A 17,628-nucleotide genomic window follows, 5' to 3' on the forward strand; every position below is an offset into this window, starting at 1 on the left:
AAAAAAATGGGCAACAGACCTAAGTAGAATCTTTTCAAAAGAAGACAGAAAGAAGGCCAAGAGATATATGAAAACATGCTCAAAGTCACTAATCATCTGAGAGATGCAAATCAAAACGACAATAAGGTACCATCTCACACTTGTCAGAATGGCAATCATCAGCAAATCAACAAACGACAAGTGCTGGCGAGGATGCAGAGAAAAAGGAACCCTCATGCACTGCTGGTGGGAATGCAGACTGGTGCATCCACTGTGGAGAACAGTATGGAGTTTCCTCAAAAAACTAAAAATGGAACTCCCATTTGACCCAGTAATCCCACTTCTAGGATTATATCCCAAGAATCTAGAAACACCAATCAGAAAGGATATATGCACCCCTATGTTCATAGCAGCACAATTCACCATAGCTAAGATTTGGAAACAGCCCAAATGGCCATCAGCAGATTTGTGGATTAGAAAACTATGGTACATCTACACAATGGAATACTACGCTGCTATAAAAAAGAAGGAATTCTTACCATTTGCAGCAGCATGGATGGACCTGGAGAGCATTATGTTAAGTGAAATAAGCCAGGCAATGAAAAAAAATACCACATGATCTCACTCATTTATGGAAAATAAAGAACGTTATAATCTGATGAACAACAAGATAGATACAGAGACAGTAAAGCACCTAACAGACTGTCAAATTACAGTGGGAAGGCAGGGGAGTGTTGGGGAGGGGGAAAAGAGATCAACCAAAGGACTTGTATGCATACATATAAGCACACCAATGGACACAAGACACTGGGGTGGTGGGATGAGGGCACGTGACAGGGGTTAGGGGAGGCTGGGGGAAGGTCAATGGGAAAAAAAAGGAGATATATGTACTACTACATGTAATACTTTAAACAATAAAATAATATTAATAATAATAATAATAAAATAAAACAAAAACATATATTTAAAAAAAAACAAACAAAAAAATTTATAGAACAATGTCTCTCCTAACACATATGCACACAATATATATTTTTTTACAAACCGCACTTATTGCCCTATCAGATTTGGCTCAGTGGATAGAGCATCACCCTGAGGACTAAAGGGTCCCAGGTTCGATTCTGATCAAGAGCACATGCCCAGGTTGCAAGCTCAACCCCCAGTGGGGTGTATGCAGGAGGCAGCCAATCAGATGATTCTTTCTCATGGTTGATGTTTCTATCTCTCTCTCCCTCTCCCTTCCTCTCTGAAATCAATAAAAATATGTTTAAAAATAAAACAACACTTACCTTTATTTTATATCCTTCTATTGTTTTTCTATTCTCATTCTGTTTCACTAAAAAAATTATCTTGGCCTCTTTCTATCTGGTTAACTATCACTTAGGACTTAAAAACAGCATGCTATTATTTCAAGCAGTTCTGCAGGTTGAATAGCCTCCATTGGGTGGTGCTTGCAGTTTTTCGTGCAGCCACAAACATAGGCTGGGGCTACAGAATTCTGGCGGTTCAGTGGTGTTAGCTATCCTGCATTCCTCTTGGGCATGGCCAGAAGTAGGACTGGCTCTCAGCTGGGAGCTCAACTCTGGGTGTGAGCTAAGCAGCCTCTCTTGGCTTCTCCATGTGGTCTGGGTTGTCACTGTGTGGCATCCGGGTTCCCAGAGAGTGTCCCAAGAATGGGCCTCCATAAGACCTGAGTGGAAGCTGCAAGCTGGTTTATGACCTAGCCTCTGAAGTCCCAGAACAACACTCTGATGCCTTCTACTGGTCAAACAAGTTACTAAGGCAACCAAGACTCAAAAGGAAGAGACACAGACTCCTTTTCTTAATGATGGAAGAATCAGAGAATTTATGACCATATTTAATCAATCCCAATTCATTAGATTGATTTTACCACTTGCTAATGGGTCACAACCTGTTATTTGAGAAATATTGCTCTTATCTGGCAAGGGAATGTCCCTTCTAGTACTAATGTTTCTTGAACCTGTGAATTAATGAGTTCTTATGTCAGGTTACAGAGGCCAGTAATTGCTTTCACTTGAAAATTGTCAGAAGGAAAAGCAGAGCACAAGGCAAGAGGTGTTGTAAGGTTCATGGTTGCGGTCAAGTTCCTGCCTAGGAGAAAATCACGTCTATTTTTCAGCCTGGAGTTGCTCCTCTTTGGGTCAAAGCAAATTTAGGGCAAATAATTTACTATAGAGCCACACACAGTGTGATGAGCATGTGAAAGTTGGCAATGATGCATTTATGGTAAAATGGAGTTTATAGATTTATGAATTTGGCTAAGAAAGTAAAAGATTCATAGAGAGATGCCATATTCTTTAATGTCCCTGGACTTGGATGACTGTGGAAATGACAATCTTAGTAAAATTTGTCAATTACAAGGTATTGAAAAAAAGCATTTTTTATGCTCTCTATGCTGTAGTATCAATGTGTATTACATCTTAATTTTCAGAGTAATCCTTGTCTATTAAAAGTCCAAGAGTACTTGATAAGAACAGCTGTTTCCTATTCCCTTGGCTTATCAGTGCAAAACTAAATAGAAAGCAACAGGATCAAGAATGGATAAATAAAGGGGTGGGCACCAACAATCAGAATTTGTAAGCCATCTAGAATTTTACTGAGCCAAATCATTTGGAGAATTGATTTACAAGCTGAGGTAACTTGCTCTAAGGAGTCTTAGTAATGCAAATTGCAAATTGTATCCATATGGTTACCTACAACACAAACATAGTCTCTAAAAAAAAATGTTCTCCACCTACAATTTTATTATTGTTGTGTTCTCCATCTATAATTTTATTCTTTAGGAACATCCATGAGATGTTCCTAAATGGAGAGTCAAACTTCTAAATGACCATGTAATTCCCCATCTCTGCATGGCAGGAAGAAGAAGGATGTAAATATGCAAGAGCTGTTCTATTCCACGGTTGCATGGATACCAAGCAGATGGGTAGATGAACATGAAACTGCTCTTTACAAACAGAGAGAACCCCTGTCAATTGGAGCTGTATCCATCTGGCTATACAGCTGCAACGTTGCTTTATCTGAGAGAGACAGAGTGGAAGAGGGAGGGAAAGCTGTTTGAGCTTTAGAATCTAATTACTATTAAAATAATAAAATAGCTCTCAATTATAGAAACTTTGGCTTTTAAACTGCTGTGGATTCACCTGGGAGACTGTAAGTCTTTGGATAAAATATCTAAGTAGCCTATTTAATAATCCCAACACTACTTACTAGCAAACTACTAAATCACTCAAAGATTCTTCCTTATCTATAGAACTAGTAGCCAATCGTGTAATATCGCGCACAGTAGGCCACCCGTCACTTCCGCGGGAGCTGGTGGGAACCTCAGCGCACCACCGGGAACTGAGCTGCTTCCATGGGAGCCAGGAGGGAACCCCATCATCTCCTCTCTGGGCCTGTGCTCAGCCATGGAGGCTGAGGGCCAGCCCCCCTGTCCTCTAGAGGCCCTCCACAGCCACTGCTGGATGCTTGCCTCGTCACTGCGGCAAATAATCAAACATTCCACCAGGCCACTCACGCTGCCCACTCTCAGCGGCCGCCCCCCCAGGACTGGGGGGACTGGGCACAGCCATCTTGTGGCTATGGGCACCACCATCTTTGTGATGGAGTGATGGTTAATTTGCATATTACCCTTTTATTAGATAGGATGTGAGGGTTCACATTGATACTACTTTCTAGGGTTTTTGTGAGAGTCAATGGAAACAATGTTTGCAAAACTTTTTGCACAGAATCTGGCATATGACAAATGGTTAATAATTATAAAATACTAGAGACCTGTTGCACGAAGATTCGTGCAATAGGCCTTCCTTCCCCTGGCTGCCAGCACCAGTTTTCCTCCAGCACCCGGGACCCGGGCCTTTGCTCCAGCCCCAATGGAGAAAGCCAAGCCTTGACGCTTCTCTGCTCCGGCTGCAACGGAGAAACCAAGCCTCTTCAGTCATCTTCAGTCTTCTGTCTTCACTTGGGCCAGAGCCTTCAGTCTTCGCTCTAAGCCTGTGTATGCAAATTAACCCACCATCTTTGTTGGGTTAATTTGCATACTCACTCCTGATTGGCTGGTGGGTGTGGCAGAGGTATGGTCAATTTGCATCTTTCTCTTTTATTAGTGTAGTTGTATCAGTGATTTTATTATGATTGTTGTCTTCACAACCACCTGCTCTTCCTGGGAAAGAATTCCTATCCCTTTCTTCCCTTACTTTCCTCCCTATGTCATGTCAAATGTTGTACTGGTATGCTCTTCATTGCTCTTTGCTTTTCAATCATGAAAATGAAAATCTCTTCCATGAACTCTCATTGTCGCCCAGCGAAGAAAAACTCAGATGTCAAAGGAAACAGCGTGTCTGAAAGTTACTTTGAGAGGAAACTGCCTTCTCACCCTTCTCTCCTCCAACCTATCAGAAGCTGCTGTGGCCTCAAGAGTCTTTGGCCATTATTTTTTTTCAATAATTTTATTGTATTTGTTTAATAATTAAGATGTGGTGATATCTCTTTAGGTGATATTGCATGCTCTCAGAATTTAAGATAATTCAGTTCAAATGGCTCATTCCTCCTCTATCTCTCTCACCCATTACCTGCTCCCACCTCAGCCTCAGCTTCCATGTAGAATTCCCTTTGCAGACTTCTGGCAGATGGCTGCCCAGCTCTTATCTGAATGTCCCTCTGCCTTATAAGGCAGGCAGCTGGAATTGTCACATCCTTATTTTTTAAAGTGAGCTCAAATCTAACTCCTTCCCTGTGTCCTTTTCTGACATCTGGAGTCTGATAAAGTAAAAGTAACTACTCTTTCACATGCGGGCCTTTCAAACATTTGAAAGCCTAATTCTATCTTCTATTAATTCACTCAAGCAGTCCAATGCTCTGACCCTTCCTATTATATCTGTGAAATCATTCTCTAGCATTTTCTTGTCTTCTCACCCTTCTCCTAAATGCCCTTTTACTTTTGCTACATGTTTTGGGTTTATTTTCCCTTTGGGTTTTTTTGGTTTGTTTATTTTTTAAACATAGTACCTAAGGGTTATAGCTCAACCAGAGAAGAACAGTTTCTGTTCCTGAGGAAACAGTACTTCTGTCCTCTCAACCAAAAAAGGACCTTTGGAGTTAAGGCAGCTGCTTTGTTAGTATCCTTAACAGGCTGCCAGGGTCCCGCAATCAAACTTCATTAGGCAGGTGACTCTCACCTACCCTGTTTAATTGTACACTGAATTTAAGTACAGCTGTCAGTAGAGATGTACATCTAAATTTTCATAGAACCAATTAACAATTTTTACATAACATAAGTCTTCATTGTTTCTTGATCAGAGGCTTATGACAGCCTCGTAATTATTTTCTGTTCTTTAATTTAATCTTCTCCTAACTTGTGCTCCATGCTACTGTCAAAGCTATCTTTTTAAAAATTTATATTTATTGTTGAAAGTATGTCCCCCTTTTATCACCATTTCCCCCTTCACTTTTCTCCCTCCCCCCCCCCCAAAAAAAGTACAAGTCTCATTCCCTTATTGTAGCAGTTAAAGTCTCAGTTTTCTCCTCATAACTTAACCCATAGAAGTCCCATGGATGGGCCCTAGGAAAGGCCTATAAACCCCTTGAGGATATACCGGAGTGGGGCAAACATAGGTTTACAGTTGTTCATATGGAAAATAGTAAAATAATTAATAAATAATAATACAAGAATTAACTGTTTTGTGTATTCACAACTGTAAACCTACCTTTGCCACCTCTGTCCATGCAAAATAGTGTATGGGAGGAAAATCCCATAGCTTTCAACAGGTTAAGAACCAAGGACTTATAAAATAAAATCCTGACACTTCTGGCCAGAACAACTAAGAGGCACTTGGACCACTGATGTTGCGGGGCGGGGGTGGGGAAGGGGGGAGCGGGTGAGGAATCAGAGGAAGTAGATTCCAGGAAAGGCACTGATTAAACATCTTTATCCTGGATTCTTTCAGACATAGACCACCGTGGGGCCCTAAGTCTTCTGAGCCTAGTCATTTGTACCAGCTTCTCCTCTTTCATGGTCCACAACTTCACTATTTTCCATTATCATCTCCTCCTTCTCCTTCACAATGACCTTGGAAATGGATCTTTCAGGATTTATCCAGAGGTCACCTCCTCTGTGAGTCATAGCATGGATTGTAGTTAGTTGACAGTGCGTGAGTTTTGGAGCCAGTCAGACTCCAAGAACAGAACAGCTCCTTTTTCTGCCACTTCCTCATTTGAAGACTTGGACATATTCTTTGACTTCTTAAATCCTTAGTTTACTCATCTGAAAAACTGTCATAAGAGTTAAATGACATAACATACATGTGTTGGGTAATCTGCAGGTTTTCTGGTTTACCCACCATATTTTGAACACCATGCTGTATAATGGACAGTGTCCAGTCTTATGAATCTTATCTACTCAAGGCAAAAACCTGCCTCATTACAGTGAGAGCACAGGCACATGACCCAGGCTACTTCAACCATATTTACTCACCCACCCAAGATTTCAATCCCCAAGAAGTAGCTTGAAGAAGGCCTTGTGTGGCAATCATTTTGCTGATGATGCTGGTTGCAGAGATATGGAGTTTCATGGGCTGAGTGGTAGCAAGGTTGAATCCTGATGCAGCAGGGTCAGCCATGCTGTTCACTCTACGCACTGGAGCCAGTTCCACAGCAAGTTTTTACATATTGTTTCTAGAAACTCTCTCGGGCCTGTTCACCAAGCTAATAACTATGTTATACCTTTTTATTTTTTAAAATATATTTTTATTTATTTCAGAGAAGAAGGGAGATGGAGAGAGAGATAAAAACATTAATGATGAGAGAGAAACATTGATTGGCTGCCTCCTGCACACCCCACCCTGGGGTTTGAGCCCACAACCCAGGCATGTGCCCTGACCGGGAATTGAACCGTGACCTCCTGGTTCATAGGTTGACGCTCAACCGCTGAGCCACGCCAGCTGGGCCTATATCATATCTTTTTAATAAAACTCATATTCTGCATAATTGCCCATCGTCGGTGCTTACCATACAGTAAGTGGTCATAGAATTCCCTTCTCTGTGATGCTGTCCCAAGGACAGCCAGTGCCCGATGTTCCTGGCACTCCTATGGTAGATATATGTCACCACAGGACTGTGACTATTTACACTCGGGCTTGTTCTTCCCTGCACTGGGCATCTGTGAAGGCAGGGACCCTATCTCATTCATTTTATAATTTCAGGGCCCAGAGAGTCATGAATGTTCAATAAATTTTGTAACTTGGTGAACTGCTCAACCAACTGCGACTCTACCTAACTATATTTCACCCAGCCCACAGTCTATTATTTTTGTGATAAAATAAGAAAAATTGTGTTAATTACTGAGTTGAAATAAGATTGGTAGGCAGGACTACAGCATTTCCAATAATCCACAAACATATTAAAAAACTAAACGAGGTATGTTTGGCAAGACAGCCTTTAAACACACACACACACACACACACACACACATACACACACACTTTTTTGTTTCTCAACATAAAAACAATACACCCTTCACCTTAAAAGCTTGGGAAGTTAAAAGTATAAAAATGAAACTAGTGGTAGCCTTGGGCACTGGGTTTGGGTGGTGGTGCTTCGGCTGGACTTCCAGGAGCGCGGGCTGGGGGGCCTGGGCGCAATGTCCCTTGAGTCAGAGGAGACCCTCCACTGGTCTCCACTCCAGGGCGGCCCCTATACCCGCGTGGTTCTGGAGCCCAGGATCACCTGGATCACCAACTTTGCATCAAGTTCAGAGCTGCCTTCGTGGGGGACATGCAAATGATAACCAGGGACAGTTTGTTAGAAATGAAGCAGGAGGAGGCAGAGGACGACGAAGGTGGAGATAACTGTGATGTTTCTGTCTCCAAGAGACCTTTTCTGAGAATTCACCCTCTCCCATCCAGACTGGAAGAAAGCTGTCATTGACCATGTATAGTTATTTTTACATTAAAATAACTTTGAACGTAAGACCTGAAATTGTTAAACTCCTGAAAGAAAACAGGTGTTAAGCTCCTTGATATAGGACTCGGTGGTGATTTTTTTAATCTGACTCCAAAAGCAAAAACAACAAAAGCAAAAATAAACAAGTAGGACTACATCATACAACTATTGGTTGCAGCAATGGAAACCAACATAATTAAAAGACAATCTATTGAATGAGAGAACATATCTGATAAGGGTCTGCTCTCCAGAATGTATAAAGAATTCATACAACCCTAGCTGGTTTGGCTCTGTAGATAGAGCATTAGCCTGCAGAAGGGTTCCAGGTTCGATTCCGGTCCCTTGACCAGGCACATGTTTGGATTGCGGGCTCAATCCCCAGTGGGGGGCATGCAGGAGACAGCCGATCAATGTTTCTCTCTCATCATTGATGTTTCTATCTCTCTCTCTCTCTCCCTCCCTCTCTGAAATCAATAAAAATATTTTTTAAAAAAAATAACTCATACAACTCAGTAGAAACAAACAAACAAAAAGCAAATGTAATTAAAAATCTGAATAAACATTTTTCCAAAGAAGGCATCCAGGCGGCCAACAGGAGCATGGAAACAATGCTCAACATCATTACTCACTGGGGAGATGCAAGTCAGGACCACAGTGGGCCGAAAAGTACCTGGTGGAGTGGGTACTTTCAAAAAGACAAGACACACCAAGAGTTGGCAAGGATGTGGAGAAAGTGAACTCTTGTGTGCTATTGGTGGGACTGTAGATTGGTGCAGCCACTATGGAAAACAGTACAGAGATTTCTCAGAAAATTAAAAATAGAACTGCCATATGATATAGCAATTCCATCTTTGTGTATTTATTAAAGAAAGTGAAAACACTAATTAGAAACAACATATGCAACCCCATGTTCATTGCAGCATTATTTACAGTAGCCAAGATATGGGAAAAAACCTAAATGTCTATTGATGGGTGAATGGATAAAGAAAATCTATCTATATATATAAAAGCCTAAGCAACCTTTAGACCATTAGACTGTTCAACCTGTAGCTATGATATGCATTCACTACCAGGGGACAGAGCTCAATACACAGGCATGGAAACATGGAACAGACTGATGAATCTCAGAGGGAAGGGGGTTGAGGATGGGAAGAGATTAACCAAAGATCTTATATGCATACTAGAGGCCCGGTGCATGAAATTCGTGCATGGGTAGGGTCCCTAGGCCTGGCCGGCGGTCAGGGCTGATCTGTGGAACAACTGGAAGGGTGATCAGGGGGGCCCCCACTGGCACCCACCTTGGCCAGCCTGGCTCCAGCGCCACCCCCTGCCACCACCACCAGTCACCTCCCTCTGTGGAGGTGACTGGTGAGGCAATCAGGGGGCAGCCCACCCACTTGCTGGCCAGACCCATCCCTGATCGCCCTGCTGCCACTGCTGGTCACCTCCCTCTGTGGAACAGCTGGTAGAGTGATCAGGGGTCCCTGTTGGCACCTGCTTAGCTGGCCTGGGGCCTGCAGGCTGGGAGCAGCTCCTGCATTGACTGGCCACCCCTTGATGGTCAGTGGGTGTCATAGTGACCAGTTGTTCCACCGTACGGTCGATTTGCATATTAGGCTTTTATTATATAGGATTATATAGGAAACCAGCAGTCCGACATCCCCTGAGGGGTCCCAGATTGTGAGAGGGCAAGGGTCAGGCCGAAGGATTCCACCAGTGCACGAATCTGTGCACTGAGCCTTTAGTGTGTGTGTGTGTGTGTGTGTGTGTGTGTGTATATATATATATATATATATATATATATATATATATTGCTCATATCACTCAGCCATAAAAAAAGAATGAAATGTCGCCATTTGCAACAACATGGATGGACCTCAAGTGCATTATGCTAAGTGAAATAAATCAGAGGAAGACCAAAAAAAGAAAAAAACTTTAACAGAGAAAAAAAAATGAAATAAAAGTGAAACTAAAATTAGAATCTTACTGCTGAGGTATCATAGCTGTTTTCATGTTTTATGAAAACATTCCATTTCATTTATTATTTCTTTTCCATTATTTTTCTCCTCATATAGTTCACATAACTGAGATCATAAACTTACATTTACAACTTTGTATTCTATATTTCCTTTAAATTTTGTCATAAAGATTTTCTCATACCTCCAAATATTATTTGCAAATATTATCATATGTCATTGTATAGATTGCAGTGACTTGATTAATGGAGTAACTGTTTAAACTGTGCCCTCAAAGTCATAGGGTGCCAAGTTGCCTCTGCAAAATCCACTGCAAAGAGCCAAAAACAGTTGGAGTAGGCAGACACAGCCCAGGTTTTGCCATTCCCGGAACAGACCTTCTATTATGTGTCTTAATTATTGTGGTTCTAAGTAAGATTTTGTTTGATTAAAAAGACTTCCATTTGATTTTCACACATTTTTGAAAAAAAATCACTAATTTAACATTTCTTTATTATTTAAAAAATTGAAGCTATATAGAAGTATACAATATGTACTATTTTGTATCTGATTTCTGGCACTCAGCATATTTTTGAGATTGATCCATGTGATTGTGTGTGTCAATCCCTCATGTTTTTATTGCTGAGTAGTATCACATGTACAAATATACCAAAAGGTATCCATTTACCTGTTTGATGATATTAGGTTTGTTTTTGTTTGGGGTTATTATTAATAAATCTGTTATGAAAGTTTATGTACAAATCTGTTACTATCTGTTTTTATTTCTATTGGATACTTAACTACCTGAAATGGAAATGGTGAGTTACATGATAAGCTTAGATTTAAATTTATAAGTAGCTACTAAACTTTTTTTCCTAATTTGTACCCTTTTACATTCCCACCATCAATGTATAAAAGTTCCAGATATTTTACATTTTCACTCACATTTGTTACTGTTAGTTTTAAAAATTTTAGTCATTCTCAAACATGTGTAGAGGCATCAGATTATATTTTTAATTCAGATTTCCCTGATAACTAATAATGTTGAATTAATTTCATGTGCTTAAGAACCATTTGCAAACATTCATTTATGAAGTATCTGTTCAAATCCTTTCCCTATTTTATTTTTTTCTTATTTTTATTAAGATGTAAAACTTCTTTAAACATTCTGTTTATGTCTTATATAAAATACTAGAGGCCCGGTGCATGAAATTCATACCAGGGGGAGGCAGTGTGTTTCCCTCAGCCCAGCCTGCACCCTCTCCTATCTGGGATCCCTCTCACAATCCAGGACTGCTGGCTCCCAACCACTCGCCTGCCTGCCTGCCTGATTGCCCCTAACTGTTCCTGCCTGCCAGCCTGATCACTCCCTAACCACTCCTCTGCCAGCCTGATCGACACCTAACTGCTCCCCTGCAGGCCCGATTGCCCCTAACTGCCCTCCCCTTGCCAACCTGATCACCCCCAATTGCCTTCCCCTGCCAGCCTGTGGCCCCTAACTGCCCTCCCCTGCAGGCCTGGTTGCCCCTAACTGTCCTCGCCTGCAGGTCTGGTTGCCCACAACTGCCCTCCACTGCTGGCCTGGTAACCCCTAACTGCCTTCCCTTGCCAACCTGGTCGCCCCTAACTGCCCTCCCTTGCCGACCTGGTTGTCCCCAACTGCCCTCCCCTAACAGGCCTGGTCACCCCCAACTGTCCTCACCTGAAGGCCTGAAACCCCCCAACTGCTCTCCCCTGAAGGCCTGGTTCCCCCCCCCCCAACTGCCCTCCCCTGGAGGCCTGGTCCCTCACAACTGCCCTCCTCTGCCGGCCTGGTCACCCCTAACTGCCCTCCCCTGCTGGCCTGATCACCCACAACTGCCCTCCACTGCCAACCATCTTATGGTGGCCATCTTGTGTCCACATGGGGGCCGCCATCTTTGACCACATGGTGCAGCCATCTTGTGTGTTGGAGTGATGGTCAATTTGCATATTACTCTTTTATTAGATAAGATATAGCAAATGCTTCCCCCATTCTGTGGCTTGCCTTTTCATTTTCTTAAATTTGTCTTTCAGATAACAAAAGTATCTTTATTTTTACTAAGTCCAATTTTTCATTTTTTTCTTTTTATGCTTTCTCTATGTTGTGTCCTCTCTAATAAATCTACATCTACCCAAAGGTTGTAAAACCTTCTGTTATTTGGGAGAGGGGAGGTCCATAGGTTTAGTTTTTATATTTAGCACTATAATTCTTTTTTAAAATTTTTTTATTGTTTAAAATATTACATATATTAGTACATATATCTCCTTTTTTTTCCCCATTGACCTTCCCCCAGCCTCCCCTAACCCCTGTCGCATGCCCTCATCCCACTCTACCAGTGTCTTGTGTCCATTGGTGTGCTTATATGCATGCATAAAAGTTAATTGGTTGATTTATTTCCCTCCCTCCCCAAAACTCCCCAGCCTTCCCGATGTAATTTGACAGACAGTTCGGTGCTTTACTGCCTCTGTATCTATCTTTTTATTCATCAGGTTATAATGTTCTTTATTTTCCATAAATGAGTGAGATCATGTGGTATTTTTCTTTCATTGCCTGGCTTATTTCACTTAACATAATGCTCTTCAAGTCCACCCATGCTGCTGCAAATGGTAAGAATTCCTTCTTTTTTATAGCAGCGTAGTATTCCATTGTGTAGATGTATCATAGTTTTCTAATCCACTCATCTGCTGATGGCCATTTAGACTGTTTCCAAATCTTAGCTATGGTGAATTGTGCTGCTATGAACATAGGGGTGCATATATCCTTTCTGATTGGTGTTTCTAGATTCTTGGGATATAATCCTAGAAGTGGGATTACTGGGTCAAATGGGAGTTCCATTTTTAGTTTTTTGAGGAAACTCCATACTGTTCTCCACAGTGGATGCACCAGTCTGCATTCCCACCAGCAGTGCACGAGGGTTCGTTTTTCTCCGCATGCTCACCAGCACTTGTTGTTTGTTGATTTGTTGATGGTTGCCATTCTGACAGGTGTGAGATGGTACCTTATTGTCGTTTTGATTTGCATCTCTCAGATGATTAGTGACTTTGAGCATGTTTTCATATGTCTCTTGGCCTTCCTTCTGTCTTCTTTCGAAAAGATTCTATTTAGGTCTGTTGCCCATTTTATATTGCATCATTTATCTTCCTTTTATTAAGTTGTATAAGTTCCTTGTAGATGTTGGAGATTAAACCTTTATCAGTGATAACATTTGCAAATATGTTCTCCCATACAGTGGGATTTCTTGTTGTTTTGTTGATGGTTTCTTTTGCTGTGCAAAAGCTTTTTATTTTGATGTAGTCCCATTTGTTTATTTTCTCTTTAGCTTCCATTGCCCTAGGAGTGGTATCCGTGAAGAAATTGCTTCAGCATATGTCTGAGATTTCTCTGCCTGTGGATTCCTCTAGTATTTTTATGGTTTCCCGTCTTATGTTTAAGTCCTGTATCCATTTTGAGTTTATTTTTGTGTATGGTGTAAGTTGGTAGTCTAGTTTTATTTTTTTGCATGTATCTGTCCAATTTTCCCAACACCATTTATTGAAGAGACTGTGTTGACTCCATTGTATGTTCATGCCTCCTTTGTCAAATATTAATTGAGCATAGTGGTTTGGGCCGATATCTGGGTTCTCTATTCTATCCCATTGGTCTATATGTCTGTTCTTGTGCCAGAACCAGGCTGTTTTGAGAACAGTGGCTTTGTAATACAGCTTGAAATCCGGTTTTGAGATCCCACCTACTTTGTTCTTCTTTCTCAGGATTGCTGTGGCTGTTTGGGGTCTTTTTTTATTCCAGATGAATTTTTGGAGAGTTCTTTCTAGGTCTGTGAAATATGCCATTGGTATTTTAATGGGGAGTGCATTGAATCTATAGATTTCTTTGGGTAGTATGGACATTTTAATGATGTTGTTTCTACCAATCCATGAACATGGTATGTTCTTCCATCTGTTTATGTCTTCCTCTATCTCTTTTTTCAGTGTCCTGTAGTTTTCCGCATATAGGTCTTTTACCTCCTTAGTTAAGTTTATTCCTAGGTATCTTAATTTTTTTGGTGCAAGGTAAATGGGGTTGCTTTTTTAGTCTCTCTTTCTGTAAGTTCACTATTGGTCTGTAGAAATGCCATAGATTTCTTGGTTTTAATTTTGTATCCTGATACATTGCCGAATTCATTTATTAAGTCTATTAGTTTTTTGATGGAGTCTTTTGTTTTTTTTATGTACAATATCATGTCATATGCAAATAAGGACAGCTTTACTTCTTCTTTTCCAATTTGGATGCCTTTTATTTCTTCTTCTTGTCTAATGGCAATGGCTAATACTTCCAGTACTATGTCAAACAGGAGTGGTGAGAGTGGGCATCTCTGTCTTTTTCCTGTTCTTAATGGAAATGGTTTTAGTTTTTGCCCATTGAATATGATGTTGGCTGTGGGTTTATCATATATGGCTTTTATTATGTTGAGGTATGATCCTTCTATTCCCACCTTGTTGAAAGTTTTTATCAAGAAAGGGTGTTGGATTTTGTCAAATGCTTTTTTTCTTCCTCAATTGATATGACTATGTGTTTTTTATCTCTCAATTTGTTTATGTGATGTATCACATTTATTGATTTGCAGATATTGTACCGTCCTTGCATTTCTGGGATAAATCCTACGTGGTCATGCTATATGATCTTTCTGATATACTGGTGGATCCAGTTTGCTAGAATTTTGTTGAGGATTTTGGCATCTATGTTCATGAGGGATATTGGCCTGTAATTCTCTTTCATTGTGTTATCTTTATCTGGTTTTGGTATTAGGGTGATGCTGGTTTCATAGAATGAGCTTGGAAGTGTTCCTTCCTCTTGAATTTTTTGGAATACTCTAAGGAGGATAGGTTTTAGTTCTTCCTTGAATGTTTGGTAAAACTCCCCTGTGAAGCCGTCTGGCCCCGGGCTTTTGTTTGCTGGAGGCTTTTTGAGGACTGCTTCAATTTCTTCCATAGTTATTGGCCTATTGAGATGTTTAGATTCTTCCTGATTGAGTTTTGGAAGGTTGTATTTTTCTAGGAATATGTCCATTTCCTCCAGGTTGTCCAGTTTGTTGGAATAGAGTTGTTCATAGTATTTTTTAACAATCCTTTGTATTTTGGTGGGGTCTATTGTTATTTCTCCTCTTTCATTTCTGATTTTGTTTATTTGGGTCTTCTCTCTTTGCTTCTTGGTGAGCCTTGCTAGAAGTTCATCAATCTTAGTTATCCTTTCAAAGAACAAGCTCTTGGTTTTGTTGATCTTTTGTATTGTTTGTTTTGTCTTTTGTGGTGTTTTGTTTTGTTTTGTTTTTGTCTCTATGTCATTTATCTCCACACTGATCTTTATTATTTCCTTCCTTCTGCTTACACTGGGCTTTTCTTTCTTTTCTTTTAATTTTTTTAAAATATATTTTTATTGATTTTTACAGAGAGGAAGGGAGAGGGATAGAGAGTTAGAAACATCGATGAGAGAGAAAAATCGAACAGCTGCTTCCTGCACACCCACTACTGGGGATGTGCCTGCAACCAAGGTACATGCCCTTGACCGGAATCAAACCTGGGACCCTTTAGTCCCCAGGCCAACGCTCTATCCACTGAGCCAAACCAGCTAGGGCTACACTGGGCTTTTCTTATTGCTCTCTTTCTAACTCTTTGAGTTATAGGGTTAGGTAATTTATTACCATTGTTTCTTATTTTTTTGCAGTAGGCTTGTAGAGCTATGAACTTCCCTCTCAAGACTGCTTTAGCTGTGTCCCATAGATTTTGGATTGTTGTGTTTTCATTGTCGTTTGTTGCCATGATGTTTTTTATTTCTTCTTTGATTGTTCTGGTAACCCAGTCATTGTTTAATAGCATGCTGTTTAGTCTCCATGTGTTTGATTTCTTTGGGTTGTTTTTATTGTAGTTGATTTCCAGTTTTATGCCACTGTGATCTGAGAAGATGCTTGATATGATTTCTATCTTCTTGAATTTGAAGAGACTTTGCCTCTGAACCAACATATGGACTGTCTTTGAAAATGACCCATGTGCACTTGAGAAGAATGTATATTCTGTGGCTTTGGGGTGAAATGTTCTGAAGATGTCAATTAATTCCATCTGTTCTAGTGAGTCATTTAGGATTGATGTTTCTTTGCTGATTTTTTGTTTAGAGGATTTGTCCAATGGTGATACTGGGGTATTAAAATCTCTTACTATGATTGTTTTGCTGTCAATCTCTCCCTTGATATTCTCCAGGAGTTTTTTTTATGTATTTGGGTGCTCCTGTATTGGGTGCATATATATTTACCAGAGTTGTTTCTTTTTTTTGGATTGCTCCCTTTAGTATTATGAAGTGGCCTTCCTTATCTCTTGTTATGTCCTTCACTTTGAGATCTAATTTGTCAGATATAAGTATTGCTGCACCAGCTTTTTTTTCATTTCCATTTGCCTGAAACCCTTTTTCCATACCTTCACCCTCAGTCTGTGTACGTCTTTTTTTCTGATTTGGGTTTCTTGTAGACAGCAGATATATGGGTCTTGTTTTCTTATCCAATCCATTACCTTATGTCTTTTGATTGGGGCTTTTAATCCATTTACATTTAAAGTTATTATTGATATGTGCTTATTTGTCGTCATTCCTATTCTTTACCCCTGTGTTCCTTCTTCGCTTCCTATTTCTTTTTTTTTTTTTTTACAGCAGACCCTTTAGCATTTCTTGCATTGCTGGTTTGGTGGTAATAAATTCCCTTAGTCCACTCCTGATTTCACCTTCAATTTTGATTGATAGCCTTACTGGGTACAGTATTCTTGGATTCAGACCCTTCCTTTGCATGACTTTGTATATTTCATTCCATTCCCTTCTGGCCTGATGTGTTTCTGTTGAGAAATCAGTCGCTAGTCCTTTGTAGGCAACTTTCTGTCTCTCTCTTGCCGCTTTTAAGATTCTTACTTTGTCGTTGCTGTTTGCCACTTTAATTATAATGTGCCTTGGCGTTGGCCTTTTGGGGTTCATTTTGCTTGGGACTCTGTGAGCTTCTTGGATTTGTGTGGGTTTTTTCTTCCCTATATCAGGGAAGTTTTCTGTCATTATTTCTTCAAACAGGTTTTCTATTCCTTGCTCAGTTTCCTCTCCTTCTGGCACCCCTCTTATGCAGATGTTGTTTTGTTTCATGTTGTCCCAAAGTTCCCTTAGGCTCTCCTCCTGCTTTTTAATTTTTTTTTCTAGAAGCTGCTCTACTTGGGTATTTTTTCCTGCCTTGTCTTCTAGCCTACTGATGTGGTCCTCTGTTTCTTCTAGTCTACTCTTGATGCTTTCTATTGAGTTCTTTACAGCAGCGATGTCATTTTTCATTTCTTCTTAGTTCTTCATCATTTCCACTTGCTTCTTACACATATTGTCGAATTTGTCTTCCATTCTTTTCAGCCACCTTATGACCATTTCTCTGAATTCTTTCTCTGACAGGTTGCTTGCCTCCATTTCATTTACTTCCTTTTCTAGTGATGCCTGCTTTTCTTTCATATGCGGCTGTTTCTTTGTCTTTCCATTGTCTCTCTTCTCCGGGTGTCTGGTTATGTAGTTCTCTCTCTCCTGCGTTGATTTAAAGGCACAAAATACAACACAACCAGGTACAACACACAAGGCACTGGACAGAAATGTATTCATGATATTAATAACCTCCAATAAAGGTGACCACCAGAGAAAGTCAAATTAGGGGATAGGAGAGAAAGAAGAAGAGAA

This window comes from Plecotus auritus, assembly GCF_963455305.1.
Source record: "Plecotus auritus genome assembly, chromosome: 9".
Classification (NCBI taxonomy): domain Eukaryota; kingdom Metazoa; phylum Chordata; class Mammalia; order Chiroptera; family Vespertilionidae; genus Plecotus; species Plecotus auritus.